Here is a 17,083-nt window from a genome sequence, read left to right as displayed (position 1 = left end):
GCCTCCGTGTGCTTGGCAGAGGAGCCGAGGACGCTCCCAGACCGGGTCCCAGGCTGCGCTGGCCCCGGTGGCCCGGACAAGGGGCTCCACCCGGCGTCCCCAGCCAGGCTGGGTGGGCGGGCGATGGCGTCCCCCCACCCCGGGCAGAGGCGGGTGGGCTGTGCAGACCCCTCTGTGCCCACACAGCCAGCGGCTTCACGGACATGGCAGGAGTCCGGGGGTGGGGGGTGGTTCAGGGGATGTGGGGCTTGGCCTGGGTTAGGGTCGGAGGTCACAGGTGAGGCTGAGCCTCTGTCTGTGCCGGGGTTTGGGGGGCTCTGAGAGCCCTGGCCGCCCCAGAGCCAGGGGCTACTCTCACACTGACCACCTGCCATGGGTCCCCGGTGCTTCTACCCAGGAGCCCCTCAAGCAAGGTGGGTGGACACCCCCGTTTTCCAGGAAGGCCCAGGCTCAGGGCCACCGTGCTCTGCCTGGCCCGTCCGGCTGCCTTGAAGCTGGCGCTCCCTCCCACCCCTCCTGAGGCCGCGTCCCCATCCCAGGAGAGGCAGGTTGGGCTGGGCGTCTCTGGGCCCTCCACAGCCTCACCTCCTGCTGCACCCACAGCTCAGGGTCCGACCCCTGGGACGGTCCCCAGCCCTCGCTGTCCTGCGGCCAGCACTGCGGCTGCTGCAGGCTCTGCTCTCGGCCTTGCTCACAAGCGCCCCATGGTGGGATCTGCGGGGTGGGGGGACAGGGCGTAACTGAGGGAGCCTGTTGGACAGGTTTACTTTATTTCTTAAATGAAAAAAAAATTTTCTTTTTGAGACAGAATCTCGCTCTCTTGCCCAGGCTAGAGCGCCGTGGCGTTAGCTCACGGCAACCTCAAACTCCAGGGCTCAAGCGATCCTCCTGCCTCAGCCTCCCGAGTAGCTGGGACTACAGGCATGCGCCACCATGCCCGGCTCATTTTTTCTATATAATTTTAGTTGGCCAATTAATTTCTTTCTATTTTTAGTAGAGACGGGGTCTCGCTCTTGCTCAGGCTGGTTTCGAACTCCTGAGCTCCAGTGTCCTCCTGCCTCGGCCTCTCAGAGTGCTAGGATTACAGGCATAAGCCACCATGCCCAGCCAAAAAATTTTTTCAATAGACATGGTCTCACACTGCCACCCAGGCTGCAGTAAAGCAGCGTCGTCATGGCTCACTGCAGCCTCAAACCCCTGTGCTCAAGCCATCCTCCTGCCTCAGCCTCCCAGCAGTTGGGACTACAGGCACCACCCCCATGCCCAGCTAATTTATTTTTAATTTTTTTAATAGATCTCTTGATGTGTTGCCCAGGCTGGTCTGGAACTGCTGGGCTCAAGCCATCCTCCGCCCTGGCCTCCCAGAGTGCTGGGACTACAGGTGTGAGCCGCAGCGCCCAGCCTCTTGGTCACCTTTAAGAGAACGTCCCGCAGGACAGGTGAGTGCGGGAGCTGAAGCACTACCCGTGGCATCGGGGAGCCTGAGTGGGGGCATAGGGTCAGGCCTTTCGGGTCACGTGTGCAGCTCCACATCTGGGGACACATTGACACCCCCAGCTCTCTTTGTCCTTGTGGGATCTGGGGCGGGGGCAGGCCTGGTCCTGCCTGGGCCTCACCGGCTTTCGGACCGGCTCTCTGGACCTGGGGGAGAGCCCGCCCTGCACTTGCTTCTGACAGCAGCGTTCCTCCCGGCCCCTCCGGCCTTCCAGGTTGGGGTCCAGCGCTGAGGATGACTCGGCCCCCTCCCCTCCCCGTGAAGTCGGGCAGGTGTGGGCTGGAGACCCGGCACAGACAGAGGCTCAGCCTCACCTGTGACCTCCGACCCTAACCCAGGTGTGGGGCAGGGGCAGGGGCCCCCCACATCTCGCCGTGGGCCCCCACCAACGAGACTCAGATGGATCTGAGACCAGCCCGCAGAGTCTCATACTTACAACTTTAAATTAAAAAAGAAGCCACGTGGCGCTTACGGGCTCCCCGGCAGCTCGGCGCGGCAGCCCATAAAGACCGCGTTATAGAATGGGCCATTATGCGCCGAGTTTACTATATATACATCTCTAAATGGCTCGGCAAACAGCAGCCTACTTATGGGCAGGGAAGGAGAACGGCTTCATTTGGGGTAACAAATGATCCTTGATTTGATTTTAAATGCAATGACAGCCGAATTTATTTCTTATTTAATCACTCGCCTGTGCTGCCGAGAGCCGGGTGGCATTAAACTGCGCAGCGCGGGCTCTGGAAGGGGCCGGCGGGAGAGGCGCGCGGGTAGATTATGTTTATGGGCAGAGCGGGGCTGCAGAGCGGAGCACGCCGCCGGAACGGGGATTTCTGTCATGCGAGGGTGGCGTGCGTCGTTATGTCCTCCTGCTTCCAATTTTTCAGTCATAAAAATGCAGGCGGTGTGATTCTCTTTGCATTACGGGCAAACCATCTTGATTCTCTATCAGATATTTTTATTAATCTGAAGTGCTGCCGAGCGAGCGAGCGGACAAATCCGGCTCGGAGCAGTCGTTCCCTGGGCCGGCGCCACGTGGAGCGGCTCGTTTGCGGGCCGAGCTACCAGCGAGCGTGTTTCCGCGTTCGCTACCGGCTCCCGTGCCGCCCCGCTCTGCCGCCGCAGAAGTGGCGCTAACGGGGTGTGTGTTCTTCAAACTACCATCGATTCGGGCGGTCGTTCCGAGGTCCCGTTGTGCGTGCTCTGTTTAATTAGGAATCATTGCTCACGCCTGTAATCCTAGCACTCTGGGAGGCCGAGGCGGGCGGATCGCTCAAGGTCAGGAGTTCGAAACCAGCCTGAGCAAGAGCGAGACCCTGTCTCTACTATAAATAGAAAGAAATTAATTGGCCAACTAATATATATAGAAAAAATGAGCTGGGTGTGGTGGCGTGTGCCTGTAGTCCCAGCTACTAGGGAGGCTGAGGCAGGAGGATCGCTTGAGCCCAGGAGTTTGGGGGTCCTGTGAGCTAGGCTGATGCCACGGCACTCACTCTAGCCTGGGCAACAGCGTGAGATTCTGTCTCGAAAAAAAAAAAAAAAAAAGGAATCACCACTCGGGCGCCAGCCGGGAAATTCGGCCCCTCAGCTATTGGCAGGGAGGGGCCTCCCAAGCTCCCCGCCTGGGTCTCGTGGAAGGGGGGCCATGGCAAGATGTGGGGGCCTCTGCCCTGGCCCTGCATCTCACCAGCGCACACCTGCCTTCACAGGGAGGGAGGGGGCTGAGTCAGGTCCTCAGCACTGGACCCCAACGCCACCCCAACCTTGATGGGCGGGAGGGGCCACGCAGGTGTGGGTGGGGGGCAGAAAGGCCCTGGCCTGCGGGGTGGGGGGAGCCTGGCCTGGGGCTCAGCTGGGGCAATGTCTGGGTGCCAGCTCTGGCCAGGAGCCGTGTTCCCAGGTGGCCTGGAGTCCACCCACCTGTCGTTCTCGCCATGGCGGGGGTCACGTGGGGTGCTGTTTCCTGCTAGAACATTCTCTCTCCAGCCCCTGCTGCAGACCCCCCTCAGCAGGTGGTGGCACCCTCCCCCCCCCCGGGTTCAACCCCCCACCACTGCTCAGGCTGCAGCCCCCCTGAGAATCCCCCTCCTGGCCCTGCAGGCGTCTGTGGGGTGTGGGGGGCTGGCCTGGGGTGGGGGGGGCCTTGAGAGTCTCCTGGCCTCCAAGGGGGGCTTCAAACGGTGCTGGGACATCCCGAGGTGGCAACAGTGGGGACAGTGTGTGCTCGTGGACTGGGACCATCCACCTGGGAAAGCTGCCCCCCCCCGCCTCCATGCCAGGCCCTCCACCTCGTCCAGGCCACCCTGCCCGTCCCCTCGGTCCCTTCAGTGCCAGGGCTCTCTGTCCCCAGCTCCCGAATCCTCCTCACAGAGGGTGGGGCCGCCGACCCCACGGTCAGATCCCGACCCTGGACGAGCCCTACCCCTCGCCAACCCTGAGACGTCTTCCTCCAAGAATGGGGTCTCTACGCCACCCTGCTGGTCTCGGGGGGCTGCTCCTCTCTCCAGGCCGAAGGCTGCCTGGCGGGGACCCAGCCCTAGAAGGACACCCTGGGCCACCCTGCCCCTGCCACGCGCCATGCAGAGAGCCCTGGAGGAGATGCCCCTGGGGACTGTGACAGCCAGGGCCGGGAGGGCCAGCGGGGAAGGAGCCTGCAGCGGGACCGGACGCTTCCGGAGCGTGGCCTGGGCTTGGCCGCCCGCCCGCACTCCTCACCGGGCGTGCCAAGTGCCCGTGTCCCGTGACAACCCTTGGGGCGGGGTGGGGGCGGTGTCCTAGTTCTTCACCGCTGACCCCTGTGGGCTCCTGGCCCCCTGTCGGGGGAGGGGCTGCCCCATGTCTGGCTTCCTGGGCGTCGCTGCGCCACGGTCCAGCCAGGGGCGTCTAGCAGGCCTGGGCTGCGGACGGCGTGTGCCTGGGGTGGGCAGTGCCTGAGACTCCACTGCCACGGGGCCAAGGGGAGCAGCGGGGGCTGGGCTGCCTGGCAGGGCGCCAGGGGGACGCCGTGTTCCCGCCGCCTCCTCCCAGGGCCCAGATCTGGATGCGGCTCCAGTGCCCAGGCCTGGCCGTGGCTCCAAGTCCCTGGATGCCAGTCTGGCCACTGGGCCAGGGAGGCTGCTGGGGGAGAGGGAGGAAGGTGCCAGCCCCAGGAGCCACCCCCAACCTGAGCCCTAGACAGTCCCCGGGGCCCCCTCTTCCGTGGCAGAGACGGGGGACCCAGGCAGGGCCTCTCGGATTCTGCCCTGATGGACGTTCTGGTCTTGCTGGAGAGGCGGGGCTGTGGTGAGAGGGGAGCCGATTCACTTCCTGGAGCCCCCAGTGCAGCCAGTCCCCACCCCCCTCTGTGCCTCAGTTTCTCCATCTCATTGGCAGGAGTTGTGGCTGCCTGGAGCTTCTGCCCTTGGGCCCGAGGTGGAGTTGCAGGGGCTGGCACTATGGGAGCAAGGCCACCCTCACCACAGCCCGGGACAGCCCCCCCCCAGCCTGGCTCGGCGGCCCCTATGCTGTCCATGGGTGCCCAGGGTGCAGGAGGGCCGGGAGACCAGTCCACGGGTGGGGGTGAAAACTCCCTAGCCCACATGTCCTCAGCACCCGGTGGTGGAGGTGGAGCCCGGGTGACCCTCAGACTGGCGGGACTCTGGGGCCAGGAGGAGGCGGCCGGGCAGTGTGGGGGACAGGTCCTGCATCGCCCACTTGGAGGCTCTGCTGGCTCAGCTGGGGCAGGGGGGCTTCCCTAGGGGGGTGGGACTCCACAGGGTCCCTGGAGGAAGGACGGCCCTCCACATGGCCCCCGGGTTGGGACAGCTCACGTCCCTGCAGCTGAGTCCCCAGCACCAGCGTCCGAAGCCCCGGGTTGCCCAGGCCACAGACGGGGACCAGCTCCCGCGCTGGGCCTGCTGGGCTCCTGGAGCTGAATCAGAGCCCAGCATCCTCAGCACTTGCTATCTCACGCTCTTGTTTCCAACAGGGAAACGGTGTCCTTGCGCCAAAGTCATGAGCCAGGCCAGCCTTCTGGCAGGAGAGAAGATGAGGGAGGGTGTCTGGCTGGGGGGGAGTGGGAGGACCCCCCAGCAGCTGTAGCTTCCCCCTGGGGCTGCCCTGAGCTGCCCCCTCCTGCCCCATCTGCAGGGCCTGGCTCCCAGGTGCCCCCCAGCCATGGTGTTGCCATGGGGGCTGCACCCAGCTCTGTCCCCCACCCTCACGCTCTGCCTCCCGGGTCCTGGGACTCCCTGTCCTCCCTGCTGGCCCTGCCTTCAAGGGGGCCGTGGCTGGGGCCAGGTGGCAGAGGAAGGCCTCACCGGTTCTTGTGCGTAGGCACCCAGGCCTCCTGCCTGGCGGAGCTTGGTGACGTGTGACAGCCCCCCTACCCCCGTGCTCTCCCTGGTCTCCGAAGCCCCTGCCGCCGTGTGCAAGGCCAACGGCCCACCGGGGGCCCTCCGGAAAGAGCCAGAGGTCAGTGTGAGGGCAGCTTTGGTGTGGGGGACCTTGGTGCTGCGCCAGGACCCTGTGGCCGGTGTGAGCAGCAGGCCCCTCCCCCGGGGACCCTCGGGTGGGCCGAGGCTGCTGGGTTGGTGCAGTTGCCTCCAGGCTGGGCCCTCTGGTGCCGGAGCAGAAGCCCTGGAAGTGGCCACCACCCTGCACACTGGGGACCTCGCGGGCTGAGCTTGCCTGTCCGAGAGACCCGAGGAGCCCGGAAGGCACAGGCTGTCCGGTGGAAGCAGGGAGGAGTCTGCGAGACCCCCAGGAGCACCCCTGCAGGGCTGTGCACCTGCCGGGGTGGGTTCTGGGTAGGGAGGGAGGGCCAGAGCCTGCCCAGACTCCAGCAGGGAGGATCGCTGCCACAAGCCTGGGACCGTGGGGTGGGGACTGGGGGGCCGGAAAGGCTGCTTCTCAGACTTATTCGGACATTTCCTGGATGCTTAGGGGCAACTGAGTCAGAAACACCGGGCTAAACTGCGCCGATGTCTCTCCACCTCCCAGGGCCGGGCCAGACCGGGCAGCAGGGCAGGGAGTTCAGGAGCCGTGGTGGCCACATGACCGCTGCATCTGCGCTGAGCTCCCACTCCCTGGTGGACAAGGCCCTTGTTGGCCACCCCCACGGCCCGTCCTCAGGCTTGGCTTTGGGGCTCTTGCGTTTCTCCCAGTGTTAGTAGAGACGGGCCTACAGATCCAGGCCAGGGACCCTGAGGCCCCAGCTGCTGAAGGTGGGGCCCGGGGCATGGGGTGTCCCAGGGCCGAGGGTGGGGGTCACCAGGGACTGTCCCAGGGCTGTTCTCTGGCAGCAAATACGTCCAAGAAGAGCCAGCCAGCCCTGTGGGTGGGACCCCCCCGTGGGACCCCCCCCCGGCAGAGAGCAGACGTTACTTGGAAGAGATTAATTTGGGTTGTTCAAACCCCACCAGCGGTGCGTCTGCACAGCACTCTGAGAGACTCTGGGCAGTTCTGGTTTCCATGGTTTTACACCTTGACTGATGGAATATTCCAGAGGTTCTGAGGCACTGTGGACGCTGGGAGCCCCCCATGGAGCGAGAAGCACCAGAGGCTGGGGGGCCTGCACTGGGGCTGACCGGGCAGTGTCCCCACCCTGAGCAGGGGCGCCTCTGTGGCCCTCGTCACCCGAGGCCCTGGGTCCCCACTGCTCCACCCGGGGAACAGTGCATGGAAGAAACATGCACCAGGGGAGGACCTGCCCTCTCGGCCAGGGCAGCCCACGCCACTGGCCGGCAGGGCTGGTCCCGGGGCCTGGCCCCCCCTCGTGACGTGGAGCCGTCACAAACGCCTCCCGCCCCAGCCTGAGCCCTGCCGGAGGGGCAGACGCTTGCTCGCTCCCCGAGTGGGAGAGCGGAGGGTCTGCGGCTGGGGCTGGCGGGTGTCTCAGAGCCAGGGCGGATGGAATCACCACGTTTTAACCCGTCGTAATGTGGACGGTTTTGTTATTAAAAAAACACCAGAAATCCATTAATGTAAATCATGAAATATTCAGCAAGGAAGTTGCTTAAATGTCTCATGTTCCCAGAAACAGTGCCGAACGCTTCCTGCATCGGGGCGCCGGAGCCACGCTGCTCCGCGCGTCGTCAGGAGCTATTAGCACAGAGCTGGGAAGCATTAGCTCATCGCCGCCACGGCCGGCCCCTGTGGCTTCGCTGACGGAACGAGGACAGAGGCACTTCTGGGGGCCGGCAAACCGCCACCTCCCCTCGGGGGCCGGCGGGAGGGCCTGTCACCCGCCTGGCAGTCCCTGTGCCGCAGCCCACCTGCAGATGACGATGACAGTAGCCACCACGTCTTTCCTTTCCAGCTTTGCTTTGCTCCTTCCAGGGGTTCCTCCTGCCACCCTGACAGCCTGAGGTCTGGGGAACACCCGGGCAAGGACTTTTCCCAGGTCCGCCTGGCTCCAAAGCCTCACGCTCAGCCGCCGTCCCATCGGCTCTGCCGCAGCTCCCGCCGCAAAAACGAGACACGAGGCAAAACAGAAAGACACAGGCGGACGGTGTGAGGACGCGCCCGCTGGAACGGCCACGGAACACCCCGCAGACGGCAGGGTGGGTGAGGGTGTGGGGAAGCAGGGGGACCCGTGTGCTGCGTCGTGGGCACGGAAAACGGCGCAGCCACCGTGGGACTCGGCATGGCGGCTCCTCACGACCCAAGAGGTAGAGCTGCCGCGAGACCCAGCAGGTCCACAAAGAACTGAGAGCAGGGACAGGAGGAAACGCAGCCACCCTGCCCGCAGCAGCCACGGTGGAGCGCCCGAGCGTCCGTCCCCAGGTGGTGGATGAACTCAGGTGTCGCCCACGAGTGGGGCGGGGCTCAGCCTGGGGAAGGAGGGAAACTGCGGCACAGGGACGAACCCACGGCAGCGAGGCATGCCAGTCGCAGGAGAACAGACGCCGCGAGGCTGCGCTTGCTCCAGCACCCAGAGTCCTCACGTTCAGAAGACGAGAGCGGAGTGAGGGTGCCAGGGCTGGGGGGGCAGCGGGAGCCAGTGTCTCTCAGAGCCAGAGCGTTGGGTGGGGAAGTTGGAAGAGTTCTGCGGACGGAGGGTGGTGACGGCTGCGCAGCAACGGGAATGTGTTTAACGCCGCTGAACTGTGCACTCAAAAATGGCTGAAATGGTAAATTTCACGTTACGTATGTCTTGCCAGAATTTTTAAAAAATAAAAAGAAGGCCGGGAGCGGTGACTAATGCCTGTAATCCTGGCACTCTGGGAGGCCGAGGCGGGAGGATCGCTCAAGGTCAGGAGTTTGAAACCAGCCTGAGCAAGAGCGAGACCCCGTCTCTACTAAAAAAAAAAAAGAAAGAAAGAAATTAATTAGCCAACTAAAAATATATAGAAAAACTTAGCCTGGCATGGTGGCACATTCCTGTAGTCCCAGCTACTCGGGAGGCTGAGGCAGGAGGATCGCTTGAGCCCAGGAGTTTGAGGTTGCTGTGAGCGAGGCTGACGCCACGGCACTCACTCTAGCCTGGGCAACAGAGTGAGACTCTGTCTCTAAATAAATAAATAAATAAATAAATAAATAGAAGATGAGGATGGTGACGAGTGTGGGCGAGGGGCCTCGCACGCCCAGGGAGTGTTGGAGAGACAGGAATTCTCACCGGCCTGTGGTGGGAAGGACGCCTCCAGCCAGGCTAGGAGACGGTTCAGCACCTTGGAGAGAGACCCGGCCACACCTGGATTGCGCCAGAGGAACTGCTGGCCCCGGGCCGGGAGCAGGAGGACCTCGGAGCCTTTCTGGGCTCTGCCTGCTCTTTTCCTGTGGCCGAAGCAAGGCAGACGCTTGGGGAGACCTCCTAGGACTTTGTCCCTCTGGCCAGGCGCCTGCAGGGTCCCCTGGCAAGGGGCACGTTCCTCCCAGAGGCTGTGCACTGAGGCGGGGCCCAGCCTGGCAGAGAGGGAGGGATGTGCAAGAGGCCCCGGCACGCAGGCAGCGTGGGTGCAGCTCAGGAGGCCCGGGTCCCGCCCTGCCCATCCCACCCCAGGACCTGCAAAGGCTCCCACCCCTTGGGGACCCCACCGAGAATCGGAGTGGCCGGGCCCTCCCGAAGCTTGGTTTCCAGACTATACGCTCTTGGCCAAGATGGCACTTGTGGGACTGGCAGGAATTCGCTGCAGGGTTCCCCAGGACCTGGGGCTTCCCAGCCAGGCCAGAGCAGGAAGGGCCTGGCGATGCCTGCACAGGGAGGAGGCACATGCTGGCACCAGCATTCTTGTGGGTGGTGGCATTGTCCCCAGTCCCCAAGGAGAGCTGCTTGTCACTCTTGTCACTGGGAGGCAGTGGGTATGCAATTGGTGCTTACTGCCCCGAAAACCGGGACACTGAATTTCCCTCCTGGGAGAGACAGCCCTGCCCCCACGGGCCTTCCACCCACGGCGCCCTGTGACAAATCGCTGCAAGGTCCACAGATGCCATTTCAGCGAAGAGCACACAGCCTTCCGGAAACCAGGCCACTCAGATTCCCTGTGACATCGTTCCCAGCGAGGTTTAAAGACATCCGGTTACAGTAAAGCTCTGTCCAGACTCAGTCATTTTCACCCGGGGTTACTGGGGCTCCATGTGCCCAGTGCCACTGCCCACGGGCACCCCGAGGCTGGCGGGAACCCTGAGCCCAGGGCCCTGCGTGACAAGGCTCCGACTGCCAGCAGGGGAGCCTGGGGTCAGTCAGATCACATTTCTTTGCACATCACCTATAATATTGTTCTGGAAAACGAGTTGTGACAGTGTCCCGGGAGAATAGAAGTGTAACTCACAGCCCCTCCCTTAGGGCTGCAGTCCCTAACCCCCAGGCCTTGGACCAGTGCCAGTCTGTGGCCTGTTGGGGACTGGGCCCCCCAACACCCCACCTTCCATCCATGGGAAAACTGTCTCTCATGAACCCGGCCCCTGGTGCCAAAAAGGCTGGGGACCACCGGCTTGTAAACACACATTGTCTCCAGGGAGGGCCCACGTCACAGGCCCCCCCAACCCGAGTTCGTTCGTTCATTCATTCATTCATTCAAAACAATCAAATGCAAGCACATCTGAGGGCCTGCCCTTGTGGAAGTGCTGCACTGGGGGGGTTTGGGGTGCAGGGACGGTAAGACCCGGCCGTCCTCGAGGAGGGAGGGGCAGAGGTAGACACGGGAACGGGGCGCTCCACGCTGGGCTCCCAGGGAAACTGAGCATGGGGTGCAAGGAGCCCTGACTGGCACCAGCTGGGCAGCGCCGCAGAGGAAGCTGGGTGGGGTCGGAGCGAGGGGGCCGGGCTGCAGAAGCCCAGGGAGGGGCGTGGCAGCGTGGAGGTGACCCGGCCCGGGGTGGTGGGAGCTGGTCTCCTCCGAGGCTGTCGGGGCCCAGGCTGGGGGCGAGGGGGCCCGGGGTGGGGGTGGTGCCGGGTCCCAGGGGGAAGGACAAGGGGCCTGGGGAAGGCCCCTCCCACTCGCCACCACCCCAGCCCTGAGAGGGAGGCATCGCCGTAGGAGTAGGGGCTGCTCCCCACACGAGCGATTGTGGAAGGGAGTCGCGAAATCCGGTTTTCCAGCGAAGCACGCAGCAGTGAGTTGCTGCGGATCACCGGGCGGGCGCTCGGAGTGGCCTGTGATCCCGTGAAGGGAGAGGAGCCGCAGGGCAGCCGCAGGGCAGCTCTGTTCCTCTGTCCAGCCCTGGGTGCCCTCCTTTCTGCTCCGTCCAAACGGAAGCTCCAAACCTCGGGTCTGCGGGTCCTGCTGCTTCGTCCTTTAATTTTTTAATTTTTTTTTTTTTTTTGAGTCAGAGTTTCACTTTGTTCCCCAGGCTAGAGTGAGTGCCGTGGCGTCAGCCTAGCTCACAGCAGCCTCAAACTCCTGGGCTCAAGCGATCCTCCTGCCTCAGCCTCCCGAGTAGCTGGGACTACAGGCATGCGCCACCATGCCCGGCTAATTTTTTCTATATATATTAGTTGGCCAATTAATTTCTTTCTATTTATAGTAGAGACGGGGTCTCGCTCTTGCTCAGGCTGGTTTCAAACTCGTGACCTCGAGCAATCCGCCCGCCTAGGCCTCCCAGAGTGCTAGGATCACAGGCGTGAGCCACCGCGCCCGGCCTTGCTTCATCCTTTTAGATCTGAGGCAGCAGAGAGGGTACAGGAGCCCCAGCTCGGGGCTGGGCCATCCTGGGCTCCAATATGGGTTTGCTCCTTCCATTTCACAGATGGGGAAGTTGAGGCCCAGAGAGGTTAAGCAAGTTGCCCAAGATCAAACAGCAAGCAGACAGAGTTGAACTTGGCATCTGCCGGACTCCACAGCTGTGCTTCCGCCACGGCACAGTGAACATGGGGGACAAGACCGTCGTGGCCAAATGCACAGGGGCTGCCAGGACCCAGGAACTGAAGACGGGGGTGAGGGGGGCTTATAAACTGTTAAGTGCTGAGAGGAGGGGAGGGGCAGCCATCAGCTCACTCAGCCTTGGTCTCCATGGGCCGGCTGGCTGCAAGGCAGGCCCCAGGGGCCGGGCCACCCGCCGTCCCCCATCCCCTGCCTGGCGGGGACTGGCCCTGCCGTGTCACCGAGTGCCCGGCCCCTGGCCGACAAGAAAAGTCGCCGCCATTTCGTTATTTCGGGGGCTGCAAAATTACTATTCATAACAGCCACTTAAAAATGAAATAATAAGTCTGTCCTTTCCAAAAGCAAATTGTGGTGCCAGAATATTCATGAGCTGTGACTTCATGGGAAGTGGCAGCCAGGAGATTATCATTCGGTTAAGTCAGCAGTGGAGGAATTTAGGGGAACGCACTTGTCAGGCTGAGGAAGCGGGTGATTAATACTTCCCTGTTGGCGGGGCCCTGAACGGCACACTTCTAATGTAATTGCCAATCAACCCTGGGCTCCCGCACACCGGGCAGCCTGCGACACCTCAGCCCCTAGAGGGTGTGGCCACCTCCTGCCCCCCCTCCCCGGGGTCCCATGCCCGTTTGGCACACGGGACGCTCCGAAGTGGCCTCTCCTTCGGGACCCGAAAGTGGGAGGCCAAACCTCGTGGGAGGCTTACCGGTGAGGACGGGGCGGGCCAGCCCTAAGCAGGGACCGGCAGGGGTGACACAGACCCGCCCTCGTGCGTGCCCATATAACCCCTCAGTTGGTGCGGTGAGTTGGGTAGGGTCCCCCAAAAACTCTCGTCCACTTGCAGCCTTGTTTGCAGGTGCACTTAGGGTTAGCTAAGGATCTGGAGCAAGGTCATCCTGGGCTCAGGGCGGCCCTGAGTGCGGTGACAGGTGTCCTTGTCTCTGAAAGGCAGAGGGAGGTGTAGGGCACAGAGAAGAGCCCAGGTGAAGACGGAGGCAGAGACCGGAGAGCTACGGCCACCAGCGAGGGACACCGAGGACTGCGGCAGAAGGGGGAGGATGCCTGGGAGGACCCCCGCACCGCACCGCACCCCACGCCACCCCACCCCACCCCTGGGAGCCCACAGAGGGAAGCAAGCCTGTGGCTCCCAGCTCTGCACTTCCAGGCCCCAAACGGCGAGCGAGTGCCTCTCTGTTGCTTTGAGGCCACTGGTGTGGGCACCTTGTTATGGGGGCCCCAGGACCCCCCACGGTGGTGACCTTTGCAGGGAGGGGTCTGGGACAGGGCAGGGCCGTGCCGTGAGCACCTTGGGCGCCCCAGAGGGGCCTGGTGCTGGCCTTTGCAGCGAGCAGGGCAAGTGACCAGACGCTGGTCCCCTCCTCTCTCCAAACCACAGGGTCGCCCACTGCAGGGGGTGGGACCAGAGCTGTGCTTTTCAAACTAGGTTCCCCAGCACACCCCACTTCCTCCCTCTTGCTGCCCAGAGCACTCCTAGCCATCCTTCAGGGCCTATTCCCAGTGCCCCTCCTCGGGGATGCTGGCCCCAGCAGCTTGCTTGCTTGCATCCTCAGAGCTCCACACCCCCCACCCCACGGGGCAGGTCAGCGCCGGACCCCAGCCCCGGCTCCAGTGTGGCGCCCTGCGTGTTTGTGGAGGCAGTGACGCCAGGCCCTGGAAGTCCTGAGTCACACACACATGTATGCACATGTACACACATGTACACCCCACACACGTACGAACGCACACAGGCAGGTGCACACACAGGTGCACACGCACCCTCCCCCGACTTCCCCTCTCTGGGCAGGACAATGGCTCACCTCCGCCCTCTTGTGGCCGTGTTGAGGCACTGCGACCAGGCGGCTGCTGTCTGGGAGGGTCTGGGGCCGGCCGGCCGCAGACAACACACAGGGGAGCCAGTCAGGCGGGGGTTGCAGGGTGTAGGGGGTCCTGAGCAGCCACCACCCGGGGCAGCCCCGGCTCTTCTGGGGAACCCTTAGGTGCCGGGCAGGAGCCGGGGCCGGGCTGGGGCAGCTAGCTCACTCCAGGGTGTGGGGATGGGGTGTAGTGGCAGAGTGGAGGAGGACCCCCAAGAACAACAGGGACAGAGACTGCCCCAGAGGGCTCACAGTGTGGGCACAACATAAACTGCGCACGCTGCTCCTGGGGCTGCCTGGCCAGGGCGAGGAGGGCGCCCTGCGTGGAGGGCTGCAGGCTCATCCTAGAGACGCCCCCGCACGGTGACCTGGGGCCCCAGCCTGGTCCTCGTGGCCCCGGGAAGTCTCAGAGCCCCCTAGAAGGCCTTTCCTGCCTGAACTGGCCAAGCTGGCTTCTGTTGCAGCAACGAGGAGCCCCCTGGCCCAAAGCCCCCCTGAACCCGCACACAGGGAGCTCGGGGCTCCCCATCCCGCAGGCTGGGGCTCCTCATCTGCCTTCTTCCTGCTGCACCTTAGGCCTTGAGGCACCCAGCGCGCAGTAGGTGCCGCGCAGGCGCAAGCTGGGCCCACGGGCCGGCGCCCCAGGAGCAGAGCCGAGCGGGAGCCGGGCGCACAGTGTGACTCGGAGCCCAGCTCCTGCTGGCTGGGACGGGGAGGCGGCACCCGGCAGGGGGACGCTGAGCCCCGAGAGCCTGTGCTCGGTGGTGGGGGTGGGCTCTGGGGCGTGTCCCCACCGCAGGACCTGGGAGGGGGCTGGCTCTGTTCGCCCCACTCGGCTCGGCCACCCCGGAGGGACTTCCAAGGTGGCGTCTGCTGCTCGGGCAGCGGGTCCTCTCTTGGAGGGCGTCTCTCGGGTGGCGTCTCTCGGGTGGCGTCTCTGTGTCCACACCAAGCCACAGAAGGGGAAACCGAGGCCTCTTGACCGGGAAGGGACAGGGCACGGGTGGGAAGCTGGTCGGTTTGACTCTGGAAGCCGATGTAGGCCACTTGCTCCGAGAGTCAGCGCCTGGTCCTCAGGGGAGGGACTTGCTCCAGGCACCTCCGGCACCTGCTGCTCTTCTCCCGTGTTCTGGGGGCCAGCCTCTGGCCTGGGGAGCAGCTGCCACCGACGTGGAGACCCTTACACTGGCTTCCAGCCTCCTGGGAAACATTTCGCTGACACGCTCCCTGTGCCTGTGCCGAGTGGTGCCTGTGACGAGGCCCGGCAGAGTGGGCTTCCTGGAGGAGGCAGCCCTGAGCTCCTAGGAGTGGGCTGGGTCTGCACAGGCGTCCTGGCAAGGAATTGCTAATCGGGTCGGGAGAACAGCAGGAGCAACAGTGTGGCCGGGAGAAGCCCAGGGGCAGGCGGGCGGGCGGTGGCAGCTTTGCTGGGACTCAGGACAGCGGATGCCAGCCCACAAAGCAAGGCTGGGCCTGGCTGGTGTGGCCGGTGAGGACACCACCAGCCGCTTCTGCCACACACAGCGCAAGGACCGGCCTCCACGCTGAGGGGGACAGCGTCAGAATGGAAGAAGCCAACGGCCCCTGATAGGAGCGGCCCCCGAGGGTCCTGTCGTCAGCAGCCGCACCTCCAGGGCAGGGCGGGAGCCTCTGGGGGACCGGCTGGTGCCCCCGAGTCCCAACCCTGCCACTGTGCATGGGACCTCATTTGGGAAAAAGCCCTCTGTAGGCAGAATTCAGGATCTCCAGAGAAGGTCGTCCTGGCTTAGGGTCAGCCCCAATCCGGGGACGAGTGTCCGACGACACACACGGAGGAGACTCGGGGAGAAGAGTCGGAGACAAGGGTGCTGGCATGACTCGGCCACAAGCTAAGGACACCAAGAGGTGTGGGGCCGTGGACAGAGGGCTCAGGCGGGGGGGTTTGTGGGCCGTGCGCAGAGGGTCAGCCATGGGGTGTGGGCCGTGGGCAGAGGGCTCACGTGGGGTTGTGGGCCGTGGGCAGGGGGCTCACGTGGGGGTGTGGGCTGTGGGCAGGGGGCTCACGTGGGGGTGTGGGCTGTGGGCAGAGGGCTCACGTGGCGGGGTGTGGGCTGTGCGCAGAGGGCTCACTTGGGGAGCAGGGTGTGTGGGGCCGTGTGTAGAGGGTCAGCCACGGGGTGTGGGCCCAGGGGCCAGAGGCTGAAGGTGGCAGGGAGGGATCTCCCATGGAGCCGTCACATCAGCATGTTGATTTGGGCTTCTCCCTCCAAAACCAGGAGAGATCACTGTTTTTTTGAGACACCCTGTTGGTGGTCATTGGTTACAGGAATTGAATACAGCCTCACACACAGCTCATCAGAATGGGGAAGATAAGAACATGCTTGGGGGCAGTGTGGGGAGACAGGGGCACAGCGGGAGGCCTGGGAGTCATTCCTCAGGAACCTCCACTCTCCGGGGGATTGCGGGGCCCTCTGCCAACACTGCCTGGGTGGCCTGTGTGGACCCAGGTGAGGCCTCTGTGGCAGGGCCACCCCCACGCCATGCAGCACATGGCTGGGAGGAAGCAGGGAGGCTGGGAAGGGTTTTCACGCCAAGAGGGTGATTCAGATTTTTCCTGTTAGAAGTTGGGGTGCTGTTGGGGTCCCTGCCTTGGCCCCTTCCCAGTCTCCCTCCGGCCGCAGCCTCTGCCTGCCCTGTGCTCAGCCCAGAACATGCCCATCCCCCCCTTACACACCGCAGAGCCCTCCCTGCGCAGGTGCGTCCTCACTCTCTGTTCTCAGCCGACCTTCTGGGAGGTGGAGAGGGTGTGTCCATGGCCCCACTGGTGGCTTCCGTGTCCCCTCTCTTTGCCGTGTCATCTTGGCCCACCCGCTTTGACTTTGGGCTTGGATTCAGGTCTTGCTCTATCCCGGAGATGCCAGCAACGTCATGGCACAAGCAGAGGCTGGAAACGCACTGATGTGGGTCCTACACACGCGCGTGGGCTCGAGCCCAGGACAGCCTCCAGGCAGTGGGAGGCCACACGGATGAAGGCCCACGGGTCCCAGCCCGGCCATCGAGAGCAGCCCGTCTGCTAGGTGACGGCAAACACCCAATGAGTCTGGCTGGAATCAGCCTTGCCCCGCCCAGGTCAGCCCGGGATTTGTGAGAACTGACGGAGAGCTGTTTACCTGCTGGGTTTCAAGGCGGTTTTGTTACACACGTCACCGTGGCTGTAGATGCCAGACCCATGCCAGCCAGGCTCATGTCCCCAAACCCCCTGCCCGGCCCGAGGACACTCGCTGAGATGACGTGGTATTTCCAGCTCTGCCGCAGCCCCCACTATCTCCTCAAAGTCTTCTCCCTTTGCACACACGCCACGAGCGTTCCTGGTACCTTTTCCTTGATCTTCACAGGCTTTCCTACGTGGAGGGGGGTGGGCACCCTCTTAGTTCTGGTGC

The sequence above is a fragment of the Microcebus murinus genome, chromosome 12 (assembly GCF_040939455.1).
Source record: "Microcebus murinus isolate Inina chromosome 12, M.murinus_Inina_mat1.0, whole genome shotgun sequence".
NCBI lineage: Eukaryota > Metazoa > Chordata > Mammalia > Primates > Cheirogaleidae > Microcebus > Microcebus murinus.
Note: the sequence above shows the minus strand (reverse complement) of the source record.